The sequence below is a fragment of the Adiantum capillus-veneris genome, chromosome 2 (genome assembly GCF_014529385.1).
Source record: "Adiantum capillus-veneris isolate H3 chromosome 2, ASM1452938v2, whole genome shotgun sequence".
NCBI classification, from domain to species: domain Eukaryota; kingdom Viridiplantae; phylum Streptophyta; class Polypodiopsida; order Polypodiales; family Pteridaceae; genus Adiantum; species Adiantum capillus-veneris.
The window spans coordinates 50,201,802-50,217,386 of NC_140932.1; positions in this window are offsets into that span (position 1 = coordinate 50,201,802).

Genomic DNA, 15,585 nt, shown 5'->3' on the forward strand with positions numbered 1-15,585 from the left:
AGATGCACCTCCTAGAGTGGAGTGCTACATCAGCACGGCGAGAGAGACGAGAGGAGAGGAGAGAAGAGAAGAGTCAAGAAGGACACATACACTAGGTGCAATCTACCCTCGTGCAAGAGTGAGCATTATCCTCTTGCATGTAGTTATTTATAGATGTCTTGGCTGCTCAAAATGAATACACATGGGCCGGATGGACATAAATGGCCATAGCTCATAAAGAGAACTTGAATAATAAATTATACATAAATGTCATGTCCTTTTGCATAGCCCATAGCTTGATCATGCTTTTCCACCTCTTAGCTACAATAAATAACTGTGTGTCAATTTCCATTACATTTGTAAGGTTTTCACATTTTTGTAACAAAGAAAATGTGTATAAAGTTAACTTGAGAATATTGGATAAAAAATACTAGATCACATGGCCTAGCAGATATTTTATCATATGGTCCAGATATTTCTAATTAAAGCAATAAAGTGAAACCAAAGTTCACAAATTTCAGTTAAGCAGGTACTAGGGGGAGATATTTTAACCTTCTTGGGATAGATATAGTAGTAAGGGGGGGCTTCCTAAAGCTAAGGGGCTTCTTGGAAAGCTGCAGAGGTGCTTAATCACAACCCCTGCTTGCCAACAACTTTCTTTAGGCTCAAAGATCCCAAAAAAAATCTCTCTACCTTAGAGAGACTCTTCTCAAAATTCACTAAGAGAGCAAAATTGTAAGTAACTAATCAAGGTAATTAGCCCTCATCCTTCTAAATTAGTGAACGACAAATTAATTTAGATTTACTCTTATATTTATAGTATTAATTAGAGAACATTAGGCATTTCTATATTGATAATTAACTTCATCATATATATTTAAACTATTGAGTACAAATTCACTAGGAAAGAATAGTAATTTGCATAAGTACTAGAATATATTACGACCAAAATTACTTAATTTTGGGGTTTACATATGAGAAAATATACTAGATCAAGTTAGATAGATATATAATAGTTTTTAGAGCTTTCAAAATTTGTCAAAAAGATATGGAAATTATATCAAAATTATCTTCCTAATTTTGGTGGTTGTTAAAGTAGAAATTATGTATTTTTTTCTTATAATCTATAAAATTTTTAAAAATATAACTTTCAAATTCATGAGGTGATTCTCAAAACATATTTAAGTTATAAACCAACTATGATCATTATCTCAAAATTATGTTAATACTTTTAATATTTATTAAATTCAAAATTATGTATTTTAATAGAAAATTCAAGGGATAAATAAGAAAACTAACATGAAAAATTATGTGATAATTTTAAAAGTTAGAATACATTGTTAAAAAGTTGTGATAAAAAAATCCTTATCATAATTAGTTTTTCTTTTTACTATGTCCCAAAATCTCTAAGTTTAGAAAAAATATGAAAGGAGAAGTGAGTAAATTACTGTAGAAACTTATGAGATGATTTTCAAAGTTAGGATACATTATGCCACAAAGTCTTATAACTATGCCACAAATTATTTATTTTTAGATAAAAATAAGAGTAGAAATTAGTAAATTAACTTAGAATCATATAAGATAATTTTAGAAATAAAATACATTGTGATCAAAATATATTAACCAAATATTTAGTTTTTATAATTACCATGTCCTAAATTCTCTGTTTTAGCAAAACATTAAAGAGAAAAATTAGACACTGACTTGGAAACTTAGGAGATAATTTTCAAAGATACAAATTAATAGTGTAAAGCTTATTTGATAATTATCTTATGAGCTTTAAGTTATATTTATAAATTATATGTTAATTTTAAGCTAGAAATAGGTAATTTCTATTTTAATAATCACCAAAATAAGAAAGATAATTTTGATTTCATAGCTTTTTGACAATGTGTAGAAGCTCTGAAAATGGTTTCATGACTGTCTTTCATAATTAATTTAGTATACCTTTCTTTTTTATACCCAAAATGAAGAAATTTTAGTCGTAGTATATTCTAACACTTATGTAAATTACTATTCTTACTCAAAGAATTTGTACTCAATAATATAAATATATATAATAAAGTTAATCATCAATAGGGAGAAGCCTAATCATTTCTAATTTATGATATAATTATAAAAGTAAATCTAAATTAATATGTTGTTCATTTATCTATAGAGATTAGGGCCAATTACCTCAATTAGTCAAATAGAGTTTTGCACTCTTAGTGAATTTTTAGAAGAGTCCCTCTAAGCTTGAGAAACTTTTCTAGGGTCCTTGAGTCCAAGAAAAACTACGAAGGTTGCTAGCCTATTTATAGTTTTCTAGAAAGTAGGGGTTGTGCTTAAGCACCCTCCCAACTTCCCAAACAGTCCCTCAGCTTTAGGAAGCCCCCCCCCCCCCCCCCAAACCACATCTATCCTAGGAAGGTCAAAATATATACCCCTAGTACCTGTGCAACTTGAATTTCTAATCTGCTAACTTTGGTTTCACTTTACTACTTCAACTAGATATATTTGGTATATGTGATAATTACACCCCAAATTTTGAATACAAAAAAGGGTGCCATTTTTCACCAATATATAGGTTTTCTTGAGACAAGATGAGTAATGGTTATGATTGCTTTGCTGACAATATCTTGTCTTGAGTTTAAAGAATTTTTTGATAAAAAATGTTACAATACTACTTTCAAGGATTTGTTTTAAGGAATCACTATTACTAAAGATTGAAGGGACCATTATTTTAAGTGTTCAAAGAATGTGGTAGTAATTAGAGAATAAAGAATAATGTCTGAGTGTAGGGTGTTAAGCGTGGATCGATTTAAGTTTTTGATCATGGCGAGTGGACCCGATTAGTCAAGTAACTATCCATCCTCGTCGCATTAACGACTAGGAAACTTCTTTAGTAGAAGGGGAGTCCACCAACAATTGTTCTCTCACATACGTAGAGAGGAGGAAAATCATTGGAAGAGGTTCCTTAGTCTATTTGTGGAGGTTATAGGGCCAAAAAAGTTTTAGATCTTTTAGATTTTTGTCTCATTTTTTATTGCAAGACAGAAATATGTCCTTTTTAGGGTTATCACCCAAAAGTTTGGGTGCCCATACTCAAATCAGTCGCCCATACAACTGGGCAGCCTATAAAACTATATACATGCATGGAGTAAAGACTCTTCATCCATGGGGATGGCCGCCTTAACATTGGTTGAGAAGCCATCACTACTCATCAACTGAAGTAAAAATATATCGAGGAATCAGAGATAGCCTTGTGACAAACTACCTTAAGAATTGTCAATCAGTTCTTTCCTAGTTCATTCAAACTAACCCAAGAATTTCTTTCCAACCTTAACAAACAAGTGCACAGTGTTTCTTAGAAGGATTCCATCCATTCTCAATTAGTTTTAATATTTCTTAAGTACCTATATATTCCTAATGGATTCAATGTTATAACTTAACAAACTTATACTAAATCAAAGAAGTTTCAAAAACTAAGGATCCACCTGGGATTGATCTGGCAATAGGATCTACTTCGGTTTGAGGACATGAATACTCTCATCCATTGGGATGCTACTTGGAACAGCCACATTGTCATGGGTGGCCCTGGCCCTCTTGACTGTGATCTCCTCCTTCGTTTGATGACTTGTATGTGTTTTTTTGGGAGACATTTTATTTATTTTTATAAAAGGATGCTAAACCATTAGGCAAAGTATTGAATTTCAAACGTTTACCATGAGAATTTCCACGTTTCCTTCTTCCTAGTTTAATTAATATAAATTTTAAAGAATCTAGGTCCTTTTATTGGATTATAGTACTATAGGTAATCCTTTTAGGTATTATCATGGATTGCAACACCTAATTTTAGCCCAAAAATTTATCACATAAATTTTTGAGCTAGTTTGTTATTTTTTTGTTTTTAGTTATAGTCAAAATTGGACAATCTAGACATAGTAAATATCTAAACTAAATATCTGATTGAGATATTTTTATCTTGGCTTTTCAATAGTGTGTTTCAATTTTGAAAGTATCCTATAATTTTATGATTCAATTTACTAATTTTTTTCTTTTAATTTCTGTTAAAAATAAAGAATGTTAGGCTTACTAGTTAGCAAAACTAAATATATGATCAAGAATTTTTAATATACCTCCCTAATAGTATAAAATCATGGTAATTATATCAAAATTCTTTGTTTTAAACAAAAAATCAAAGGGAAAAACGAGTAAACTAACTTAGAAGGTTATATAATATTTTTCAAAGGTATAATACATTCTTAAGAAGTTGTGATAAAAATATATTTATCAAGCATTTAGTTTTGTTGAGTATTATGCCCAAAAATCTTTGTTTTCCATAGAAAAAAAAGAGAGAAATTAGTAAATTAGCCTAAAACTATATGATAACTTTAAGAGTTAGGATACATTATTAGAAAGATATGATAAGAATATCTTTATCAAATATTCAGTTCTGTTGATTACTATATCCAAAATTCTCTAGTTTTAGCATTAAATTAAAAGTGAAAATTAGTTTAGTAACTTTAACAAATTATGGAATTATTTTGAAAGCTTAAATGCATTGTTAAAAAGTTGTGATATAAATCTCTTGACTAGATAATTATATTTCTAACTACCATGTCCTAGATTCTTTATTTTTAGCAAAGAAGTATAGATTGAAATTAGTAAACTAACTTAGAAACTTGGGGGATAGTTTTCAAATTTAGAATACATTATTATCTAGAAAGATGTGATAATAATTTCTTGCTCATATATTTAGTTTAGCTAACTGTTGCTAAGCCTAACATCCTCTGTTTTTAATAGAAATTAAAAGGGAGGAATTAGTAATCTAACACTTAAAATTATAGGATAATTTTTAGACTTAAAAGGATTACCTATAGTACTATAATCTAATAAAACTGCTTAGATTCTTGAAAAAATAAATTAATTAGATTAGAAAAAAGGCATCCTAGAAATTCTCATGGTAAGCTTTTCAATTTCAATACTTTGCCTAATGGTTAAGCATCCTTTTATAAGGATAATTAAAATGACCTCCAAAAGAACGTGTGAAAGTCATCAAATAGAGAAGGAGGTCACCGCCAAGAGGGTCAGGGTCACTCATGACAATGAGGCCAGTCCCAATAGCATCCCAACATATGAGAGTATTTGTGTCCCTAAGCCATACCAAATCCCAACATTGGATCAATCCTGAGTGGATTCTTAGTTATTTAAACTCCTGTGATTTTGTATAAGTTCTTTAAGTTATAACATTGCATCCATTAGGGAATAGATAGGTACTTAAGAAATATTTGAATTGGTTGAGAACTAAAGGAAATCTTTCAAGAAACATTGTGTGCTTGTATGTTAATCTAGGAAAGAAATTTTTGGGTTAGTTTAGATGAACTAGAAAGGGACTAATTCACCATCCTTAAGACAGCTTGTCTCAAGACCACCTCTGATTCCTTGATATATTTTTACTTCAGGTTATGAGCAATGATGTCTTTTTAGACAATGTTAAGTCAACTACTCCCATGGACTAAGATTCTTCACTCCGTGCATGTATATGTCTTTACATATGTTAGGATATTCTGCTTATGGGAGCCGCCCGATTGTATGGGGGCAATTGATTACGGTGTATCGGTGATGTCTTCTTCCACACTAGATTCTGAATAAAGTAAAGGGTGCCTCTTTTTATCTTTTTAAAAGTGTTCTTGAAACAAGATGAACATTGTTCATGGTTGTTTTGTTGATAGTCTCTTGTGTGAAGTTTAAACATGTTTTTTTAATAAAGAATGTTACAATGTTACTTTCAAGAATTTGTTTTAAAGAAGCACTATTACTAAAAATTGAATTTCACCATGGGTGGTCTAGCTCCTTGGCTTGAAATAAAGGAAACCGAATTTGCCTTTGGAGGTGCTTGATAAATTGGTTCAACCATGGCTGGAGTTGGTTGAGTGTACCACTCATCTTCTACTACCATGGTTGATGAACTAGCTTCATTATATGGCATAGATTCCACTAGTGTCTCCTCTTCCACTTGTCCTTCAGGAAGCATATACTTGATTGGTAAAACATTATTTCTTGGCAAAGGTGGTTTTTGACCTAGTATTGGTTGTGGTCTCTCCATAGCCATAGGTGGTCTCTACATACGCCCCATGTTTGGTGGATACCTATAGATAGGTTACCCTTGTTGTCTCATTGGTATGTACTGGACATTTCCATCATATTTGGGAATGTAATAGCACTCATTCATTTTCATGGTTTGTCCATTTACCCTAGAAAGCACACCATTTTGTTGGTTTGGCTTGTCCCATAGGCTGCCCTTGTTGTGGACCCTGTCCCAGCCCTCGCATTGGCATCCTTTGCATGTTTCTCATCGCATCATTCATATGCTTCAGCATGTCTTTGATGGAATTCACAAGAGCTACCAGAATAGGCCCTACTTGTGCTAGCATAGTAGATATGGTACACTCACGTAACAGCACTCTCTTGATTGAAAATCACACGATTATCTCCCAAGTCTATAGCATCTAGGCTGCATGCTTCCCAAGTTGTATACTTCTTGCTATACAAAATGGTATGCAACTCTTTGTTGAGTAAGCCTTCTAGAAACAATGAGCCAACTCTTTCTTCGGTTGGAATTTCCAACTCCATACATTTGTAAATATATTGCCTCGTCCGCAACTCACATAGTCTCTTATTGTCTCTCCTTGTTTTTGTTTAAAGCTATCAATTTGTGCTACTATATTGTGCTTGATTCCCATTTTTGTACAAGCAACAACAAATCTCATCGCCAATGTCAATAGATCCCTAATGAATCCAGGAGGTATGGCCTAAAAGCAAGTTACAACTTTACCTACTAAAGTCATACCACACCCTTTGAACTGAGTATGGAAGTTTGTTATGTGTTTTGCTCTCAGTACCTGCCAACAGCTTGCTATATGGCCGTATGGATCCCAAGATCCACTATATTTATCTCCCGGGGGGGGGGGGGGGGGGGGGGGGGTCATCACTATATGTAAAACCTACATGTCATGTGCGTTCAATGACTATTTATAAAACCCCTTAGCTGTGAATTTTTCACCAATAAAAGGGACCCTTTTCCTATTCAAATTATAATTTTTTTTTAAAGATTATTTTTTCAATACCCTTCTGTATATGAAAATTTGAGAAATGTATAGAAAAAATTAGTCCCTGTTATCGAACCCACATGATATGCATTTTTTTATGGTAGTGACCTCCCCGAGGTATTTTTTTATCCAGTTTGGAAATCGACTGATCTAACTCTACGATTGTGTTCTCTTGGCCACATTTAAGCCTTCAAACTAGTTGCTTAGTAAATGTGACTCATGTAGACCTCTTCTTGTCCTGGTGTCACCAGTTCTTCCTAAATTAGTGATGGTTTCTGTATCTCTCCCCCAATTCTAGCATTGAGGTGGATGCTTAGTTGTGCACTACCCCATTGATTGTCCATACTACCAAATGATATGTTTCTTATTCCCATGTTTTATTCGTTTTTAGGTCTCATTGTGATGATCATTTCTTAGATAGAATAGCCATGGTACTTAGTCTTGTCAACCTCCTTCAGAGTCATCATAACAAATGTGTTTTTATAAAAATCCTTAAAGAGATGTACAAGAAGGTCTATTAGGCCTATCTATTTGATTTCAAAAATACACATGATCTTTGGGTGTCAATTGCCCTGCCTTATCATGATATGTCCATATAAAATATGTGACATTATTGTCCTCCTAACAATAAACTTTGAATCATGGTTTATCTCAGTAGGTATCTTCTAACACTGGTGGCCCCTCCATTGTGGTCTATTGGGAATTAGTGTATCAACTTCCAAGTCACATCGGTCCATAGTGTCGAGATCCCTAATTGTTAGATATTGCACTCCATTTCTGTCCATATAGAAGGTATCTTGTTTATTAGCTTTAACCGCCTCTTTAAATTCAATTGTGTGGTCATCTACCCTCACCACATACTCTTCCTTGGGATCCAGATAAATATGAGCCCCATGCTTGTTGGTCTTGTAGAAGGTCAAAATATGAATCTGAGAGAGGTTCCAATCCTTGATTTAATAGAAAAGGAATACATCTCAAAACTTGAATTGGAGGAAGTGTTAGGCACTTCCTCAACTATAGTCTCCAAAGGCCCCCTTGGTTCATGCTCTCCTGAGTAGATATTCTACTTAGTCTCTCTTTTATATCCCTGATTTGTTATGACACAGCCTGACCTAAGGTACATAAAGACTCAAAATACTCAATGGGAAGGAATACCTACAGGGCCTTGAGTACCAATACCAACCCTTTTAGTCGTCTAAATACAATCTATCTGTTGCTCAAGTTGGATCTTGATCACTATTGTACAATCAAAGGTAATGAAGCTAGTCTATTGATCAACAAATATATACAAGGACTCTTGGTCAAACTTTTCAGGTTCAATCCTGACAAAGTAGCCAAAGGACCAATCTACAACCTTCAAATCCACAAAACTTAATTCCAAGCAGCAAAAAATTTCCAAATGACTTCAAACTTGCTAGCCTATTTGTATGAGGTGTCTACCAACCTTATGAACCAAAAAATGTCAAAAACAAGGTCTATGGCTATCAGGAGATAATAAGCGCGCTTATTATCTATACTGAGTCAAAAAATCATTATTTTCCACTTTTGTTGATCCACACTAGGTAAGCATATGTTCAATAAGACTTGAATGAGTTTTTACAATTATTTTGGACCAATATGATTCAATCTCTAGCAATTTCTATGTCGGGTAATTTCAAATGCAGTTCTAGTGGTCATGCAAGTCACATGTTGTCCAAAGTACTTGAAACTTCTCACAAGAACTCTATTACTACTCTAGACCTCGTCCCCCATGGAAAAATTTGCAAACGTTCAGTGTAGGAGATAATAAGCGTGCTTATTATCTCTGGGGTTAGAATGAAGACTTTTTCTAACTTTTTTGGCTTGAGCTGGATATTCACGCCTCCCTAGTTGTCTATCCATTCAAAGTGAAGGGCGTTTGAGCCTAATTTTGTTCCCAAATAGAATTACAAAATCTTGAGCCTTCACAAAAGTGTTGATATTTTACCCTAAGCAAGTTGTGCAATTGGAAAAGGTTGAGTTTCAGGCCATTAAAAATGGTGCTTATTATCTACAGGCCATATTCTACACTTTTTTGATATTTTGATGGAATTCTAGTTTTATGCAGCCTATTGCAAGTACTTTTGGCCAACAAAATTCAAATTTGCATGCCCATTTTATCCAAAACTTTAAAATTTTTCTTGGAAGCTGATTTTTGACTTACCGTCAGGTTGCTACAGCCATTCCGATATCAATGATGACCAAAAAGGTTGTTTTGATGCCTTGAACTCACCTTTTGAGTCCCGTACTTGAAAAATTTGAATTTTTTTCAAAAAAATTCATTGATGAAAATTTAGAGGGTGAGATAGAGAAAAAATGTTTCTCGGTGTCTACTAATCAATTAAGCAAATGGTAGTAGAAAGTGTCCACTAACACTAGTTTTTCTTTGTTTTTCTTTCTGAAAAGAGCTTCAATAATTAGACTTTGATATAGTTGAATCCTTGACAAGTATGACTACTCCTAAGATATGTCTACACAACCCAAGTGGACACACCTCGATCGTGCGGTTTGTAAACGTTTTGCTTTTGTACTCTAGGAAAACCTAGAGGAATTTTTGGATAATGCTAATGAGCACTAAGGTTTTTCCCTAGTTTTAATTACCTCATCCCTAGCAATAGTGCCAAAGAATGTGGGGCTCCCCGATTACCAAGCCTTGCTATCTTATTGTAGTGACAGTGAGAACCACTAGCATAATTGTCATACTGTGGGACGGAATTGACTCAACTAGTGCATGGAGGCTATGAGAGGTTGTGAGTAACACACTCAATCCCTATCTACTCAAAACTACACTCAACTCCATGTCAGGTAAAAAATTCTATCTACGACACTGCAAGAAATTCTCATCGATTCAGCAAGCAAACAAAGTCCAAATGAGATGAATATTATAGGATGGATAGGCAACATCAAAAGACACATGCCCATGTCTTTAAATACACATTTTGACCACTTGCCAAAATTGCACTTATCATCTACAGGGAAAATTTGACCTAACCATTTTTAGCCCCGAATACACCCTAGAGCTTAGCAATGCTGCCCCAACACCCCTCCTATGCATAAAATGCACTTTTGTATGTAATCCTAAGTTATGAGTAGATTAAGGAGGAGGTTAGCTGCAACAAAAACATAGTTTTATTGCGAGAGAAGCACAATGTCGCAAAGAGCTTTCACTTATAAACACGATGAAGCAGACATCACTTCAAACGGACACTTCACGAGGGAGTTACAAGCTTAAGTAGAAAACAGGAGAGTACACAATGTTCTATAGAAATGTCATAACGCTTATTATTGAAAAAGAACTCCTTTTAGATTTTACAAAAATTGGCTTTTATCACTAGAATGGTAACCTAACAGGACATAAAAGTGTCCTTTCAGGGTTTTGGCAAAAATTTTCAAAACCATAGTAGATCCACTCATTTTGAAAAATCCTTTCATGAGCTTATACGTAAATAACTAATACATATGGAAAAAATGAGAAACTTGTAATTTTTCTCATCCCTTGGTCACTACAAGCCTCCAAAGTTGATGGACCAGTACATTTTGCCCAAAACAGCAATTTCTTACGGTTGATTGCATATAAATAAGAGTGGAGATTTTTGTAGGACATGAGATAAAATGCCCCGTTAACTTCAATGGGTTGGTGACCAAAACATATGGTTGCTTTTACCTTGATAAATGTTTTTGGGCAAAAAAAATAGGTACAAAAAAGTTGCATTTTTGCCATTCTGCGGACCTATCATCAAAGTTTCTATAGTCACGCTCAATACAGATACTATATACATGTTTTCTTAGTTCCCCTTGGGCCTGTGGATTCAAAAGGAGCCATGGAGCATGTCAAAAGGATAATGGATCTCTTACAATTGGAACCTTGGGGGCATTGATAAAGTGCTAAATACAGCAAACATGAAAAAACTGGGTTTAGCATTATGACCTCTAGAAACCCATAGAAACTACTCAATATCTAGCCATGTTTGTAGTCTATGATTAGATATGGTCACTACCTACAAAATACACACAATTGGCCTAAGAAACTAGCAATATTGAGAAATTTATACTTGCTACTCTAAAATGTATCGTATTCTTCAACAATCAAAAAACTGAACCATCATCATATAGTATGCTATATAGCATATTAGGTCCCCCAAAACTCAAGGAAGATTAGCTTTATGTTATACATTACACTTACACAATCAAAATTGAATTTGGATATCAAGAAAGCCACCAAAAAAATCATAAAAGTGCTAATTTTGGCCAAAAAACAGGATTATGCAATTCTTGTAAATTGGTCATAACTTTCAATTTTAACATTTATCTCTCCCTACAAGCATCAAAACATGTTGAGAACTATGAAGGCCTAACCTCTAGACATCTAACCTCACAAAGATGAAGTTTAGAGTGGTCTAGTTGCCAAAAATTGAAAAAAAGCCAAAAACAGGACCCGTTTTTTCACACAGTTTAGGTTCAAAAATATTGTGCAAGAGTAAGGTTAATGGTGAGATCGATACTCAACAAAAAATGCTAAGTTTTTTTCAGCTCATAAGGTAACTTTGTGGATATATAGCACCTAGAAATTCATTTTCATACTCGTCAAATAATTCAAGCAAAATGGTCACTTAACAGGACACAAAAGTGTCCAAGGACATAAAAGTGTCCTGTTACCATTCTAGTGTTATACCTTAGCCAAAGGTTTTGGGTCAAAAATGGGAAGAGTATTTAACTCTGTTATAGCCTAGAATTTCACTGATACAATCTGGAAGCATTTAACCCCACTTTGCATGGCTCATAATCACATAATCATTTACAAATGAAATCCAAAAATCAATAAATTACAATAACCTATGCTAGAGACGTCTAGATTGCTCAAGAAAGGATAAAATATTACATTGCAGTTGTATTTAGAATTGATGTTAGTTAGAGGGCTAACATCAACCCTCTCTCTCTCTCTCTCTCTCTCTCTCTCTCTCTCTCTCTCTCTCTCTCTATCTATCTATAGCAGCACCATATCTAGCTCAACTCAAGTTTTTTTCAAGGGAGGAGATGTAGAAATCATCGTGCAATGCACTATGCACACATGGGATACTGTTGGGAAAGAGCATTTTCAAAGCTCGGAGTTTTTCTACTCTTGAATCTTTTCAACACTTTTATTTGTTTGAATCTTGTGAGATTCCAATTGTTCCTGCTTATTCTTGGAAATTTGATTTACATTCACCACTCTGAATATATAGAGGTTCAATTCCCTTATTGATCAAAACTTTGAGTCTTTTGGGAATCTAGGCAACTAGCGGAATGAGTTCCATATTCAAAAATGGATTTGATGGAAAAAGAGGGGATTGAATCCACTTGTAGCAAGAGAGCACCTCCACCAAAGAATTGGCATCATTGGTGTTATCCATGGTGTTGCTTCTTACCAAGGAAGCAGTCACCTACATCATTTGCAAGCCCATAAGACGCAATGCATCCCCCTCCATCAAGAGCATTCATCTCATAAATGCTTTCATCACGTTGTTCCGTTATGGATTACGCTTTCACTGAGCACGATTATGAGATTTACAGTCCAAATACCAAATTCCCAAAACATTCAAAGCAACACACAGCGTCAATAGTGGCCATAATAGTAAAAATGCACACAACAATCATCACGGTGTCAACAATTCTGCATGAGATGATGGTGAAGATTGAGGGATGAAATGGGTATGATGGGAAAGTTGACCTACTTATGTGACAAGATGGGGAAGATGTTGGTTCAAGTGTTGGCTGCATTTGATGTTTCCTTCTGCTCCAACTATGTCGCCTTCCAAACCCCGAGATGACAATGGATTTGAATCATTAATCCCTTGTATTTGGTTCCAATGTAAAGGATGACGTCCTAACTAAGCATGTTGTATGAAATGTCCCAATAGTCATCTATCTTGGGAGTATTATCCTATCATCTGTCTCTACTATTGACATTTATAGGAGTGATAGTTTAGGTTCTCGCTCTCTATTGCTACTCCATGAGCTATGTCCCTTGTGCCAGAACAAGAGTAAAGTGGCTTCAACAAATATATGGAAATGGAAATTCAAGCTTCTTTTATAGCCAAGGTTCATGATATTTAACCTCTTGACCTTATGGCATAGCAAATTTTGATGCTGAGTTTTTTTGGCAAAGTGTTTTGCATAAATTTTTTAGTGTTTCTAATTATAACGCTTCATCGAGAGAGTTCCTTTGTTGTCCAATGCACTAACAATCTGCTTTTAATGGAGAACAACATTTTTTTGGGGTTTTAGTTAATACTAACTTAGATTTTTTGCAAGCCATGCATATCTTTTACATTTTCTTTTAATCGACGATCCCTACTCGTGCACACATACTTACCCCTCTTTGCTACCATTTTGTAATACTTCATTGAGACTAAGGTTACAGGGTACTGAGTTTTGTGTCAATATTTGATACCAAACCCTTTGCATCCTGAGCCGTAATTTTTGCATATTCGAACATGGGCTCATTCAGCATCATATATTTGTATATTAGTCTTGTGCTTAATTGAATTTACAGATTAGCTTTGCACCATGATAAGACACTCATTTGGAATTATTGGTTGTACTTGCTACCACTTTGACACAAGCTCAATATACACTAGTTGCCCAGCTTTGCAAATCACCATTCTGTAAATTTATATCTCTTCAATTTTGAGCATCGTGAAGCGAGGGTAGAATGATGCTCCCATCGGCTCGAGTGCTTTTTGAACGTCATCCCAAAGCTCGTTGTCCTCCACATGCTCCAAACCAGTGTGTTGCAAGTAAGAAATTGCACTTTACACTTGGCACAAGGGCAATGGATTTTATCCTTGAGCCATTGCTCACACTCTAAACCATTCAGAGGGCCACGTCCATCCCAATCACCCTGCACACGTGCAAAAGAGAGAGACATTAATTCAACATTCTTAAAAAACATAAATTGGCTAAAAAATGAATAGTAAATAGGTATGAATGAAGATAAATTGTAGAGAGGAAAAAGAAAAGACTAAAGTATTGACTTTAAAAAAATCATAAATGTGAAAAGCAAAATAACTATAAACAAATAGAAAGGCTAAAACTAATACTAGGTAGTGTCAAATTGAGTGGTGGTCTAATAGTGGTTAGGTTTTTAGTCTTGGATTCCTTTTTGAATGTTTTAAAAATTTTGGATGAAGTAATACACACGATAATAGCCACGATAACAAGTGCAATAACAAAAGTGATAATAATTGGGCGCCTTAAAAAAGAAACAGAGCAAGGTATGCCGCATTTTTTAGTATACCTTCTCTTCTTTTTCTCTCACCATTGTGCCTACAACCATATTCTCTCCTTCACCCTCTCTCAAATCTCACACCCCTCTCTCTCTCCTTCACACACACACACACACACACACACAGAATCAATCTTTGGTGGAGAGCTTGTTCACTCAGCAATCGGTGTAGAAGAGAGGGAGTATGCCAAGAGGTCTTGACATAAGAAGACTGCAAGAGGGCTCAACCACAAGAGGTAATCTTCTATACAAACCCACCCTATTGTCTTAAACACACACACATTAGAAAAGATAGAGAGGAAGACTCCATAACTCTTGCATGCGATCAATTTGCTTGCTTGTTGTAGGTGTGTGATTAGGGAGAGAGGAAAAGAGAGGGATCTAGAGATATTAACGTCTATATAATGGTTAAATTAGTATACATTAGGAAGAGAATGGGGTGTAAGAGGGCCTCTTTATACGGTATAATCTTTCTAGCACCCAAGTGTGGTAGATTGGTTATTCCATTTCCCTCTTGAATAACAAATCTTGAGTTCAACTTTCCTTGTTGGATAGATCTTTAAGGTCTCTTGGGATAGTTTCCTACGATGTGAAGATACTCTTCTTCTCGTGTGTGTGTGTGTGTGTGTGTGTGTGTGTGTGTGTGTGTGTGTGTGTGTGTGTGTGTGTGTGTGTGTGTGTGTGTGTGTGTGCACGCTAATAGAAAGAGAAAATGGTATAACCTTTCTATCACCCAAGTGTGGTAGATTGGTTATGCCATCTCCCTCTTGAATAACAAGTCTTGAGTTCAACTTTCCTTGTCGGCGGATAGATCTTTAAGGTCTCTTGGGATAGTTTCCTATGATGCTAAAATACTCTTCTTCTTGGGGGGGGGGGGGGGGGGGGGCTAATAGAAAGAGGAAGATGGTATAACCTTTCTATCACCCAAGTGTGGTAGATTGGTTATGGTATTTCCCTCTTGAATAACAGGTCTTGAGTTCAACTTTCCTTGTCGGATAGTTCTTTAAGGTTTCTTGGGATAATTTCTATGATGTTAAAATACTATTCTTCTTCTCTCTCTTGCTCTTGCGCACACAACATGTGGGTGCTAGCGCTAACATGGAGTGTGTGTAAGAGAGAGAGAGAGAGAGAGAGAGAGAGAGAGAGAGAGAGAGAGAGATAGTATGATGATTGAGAGAGAAGGACTGGGAGAGGGGAGGAGATAGAGAGGGAGCTACAGATTAGGTAGTGGGT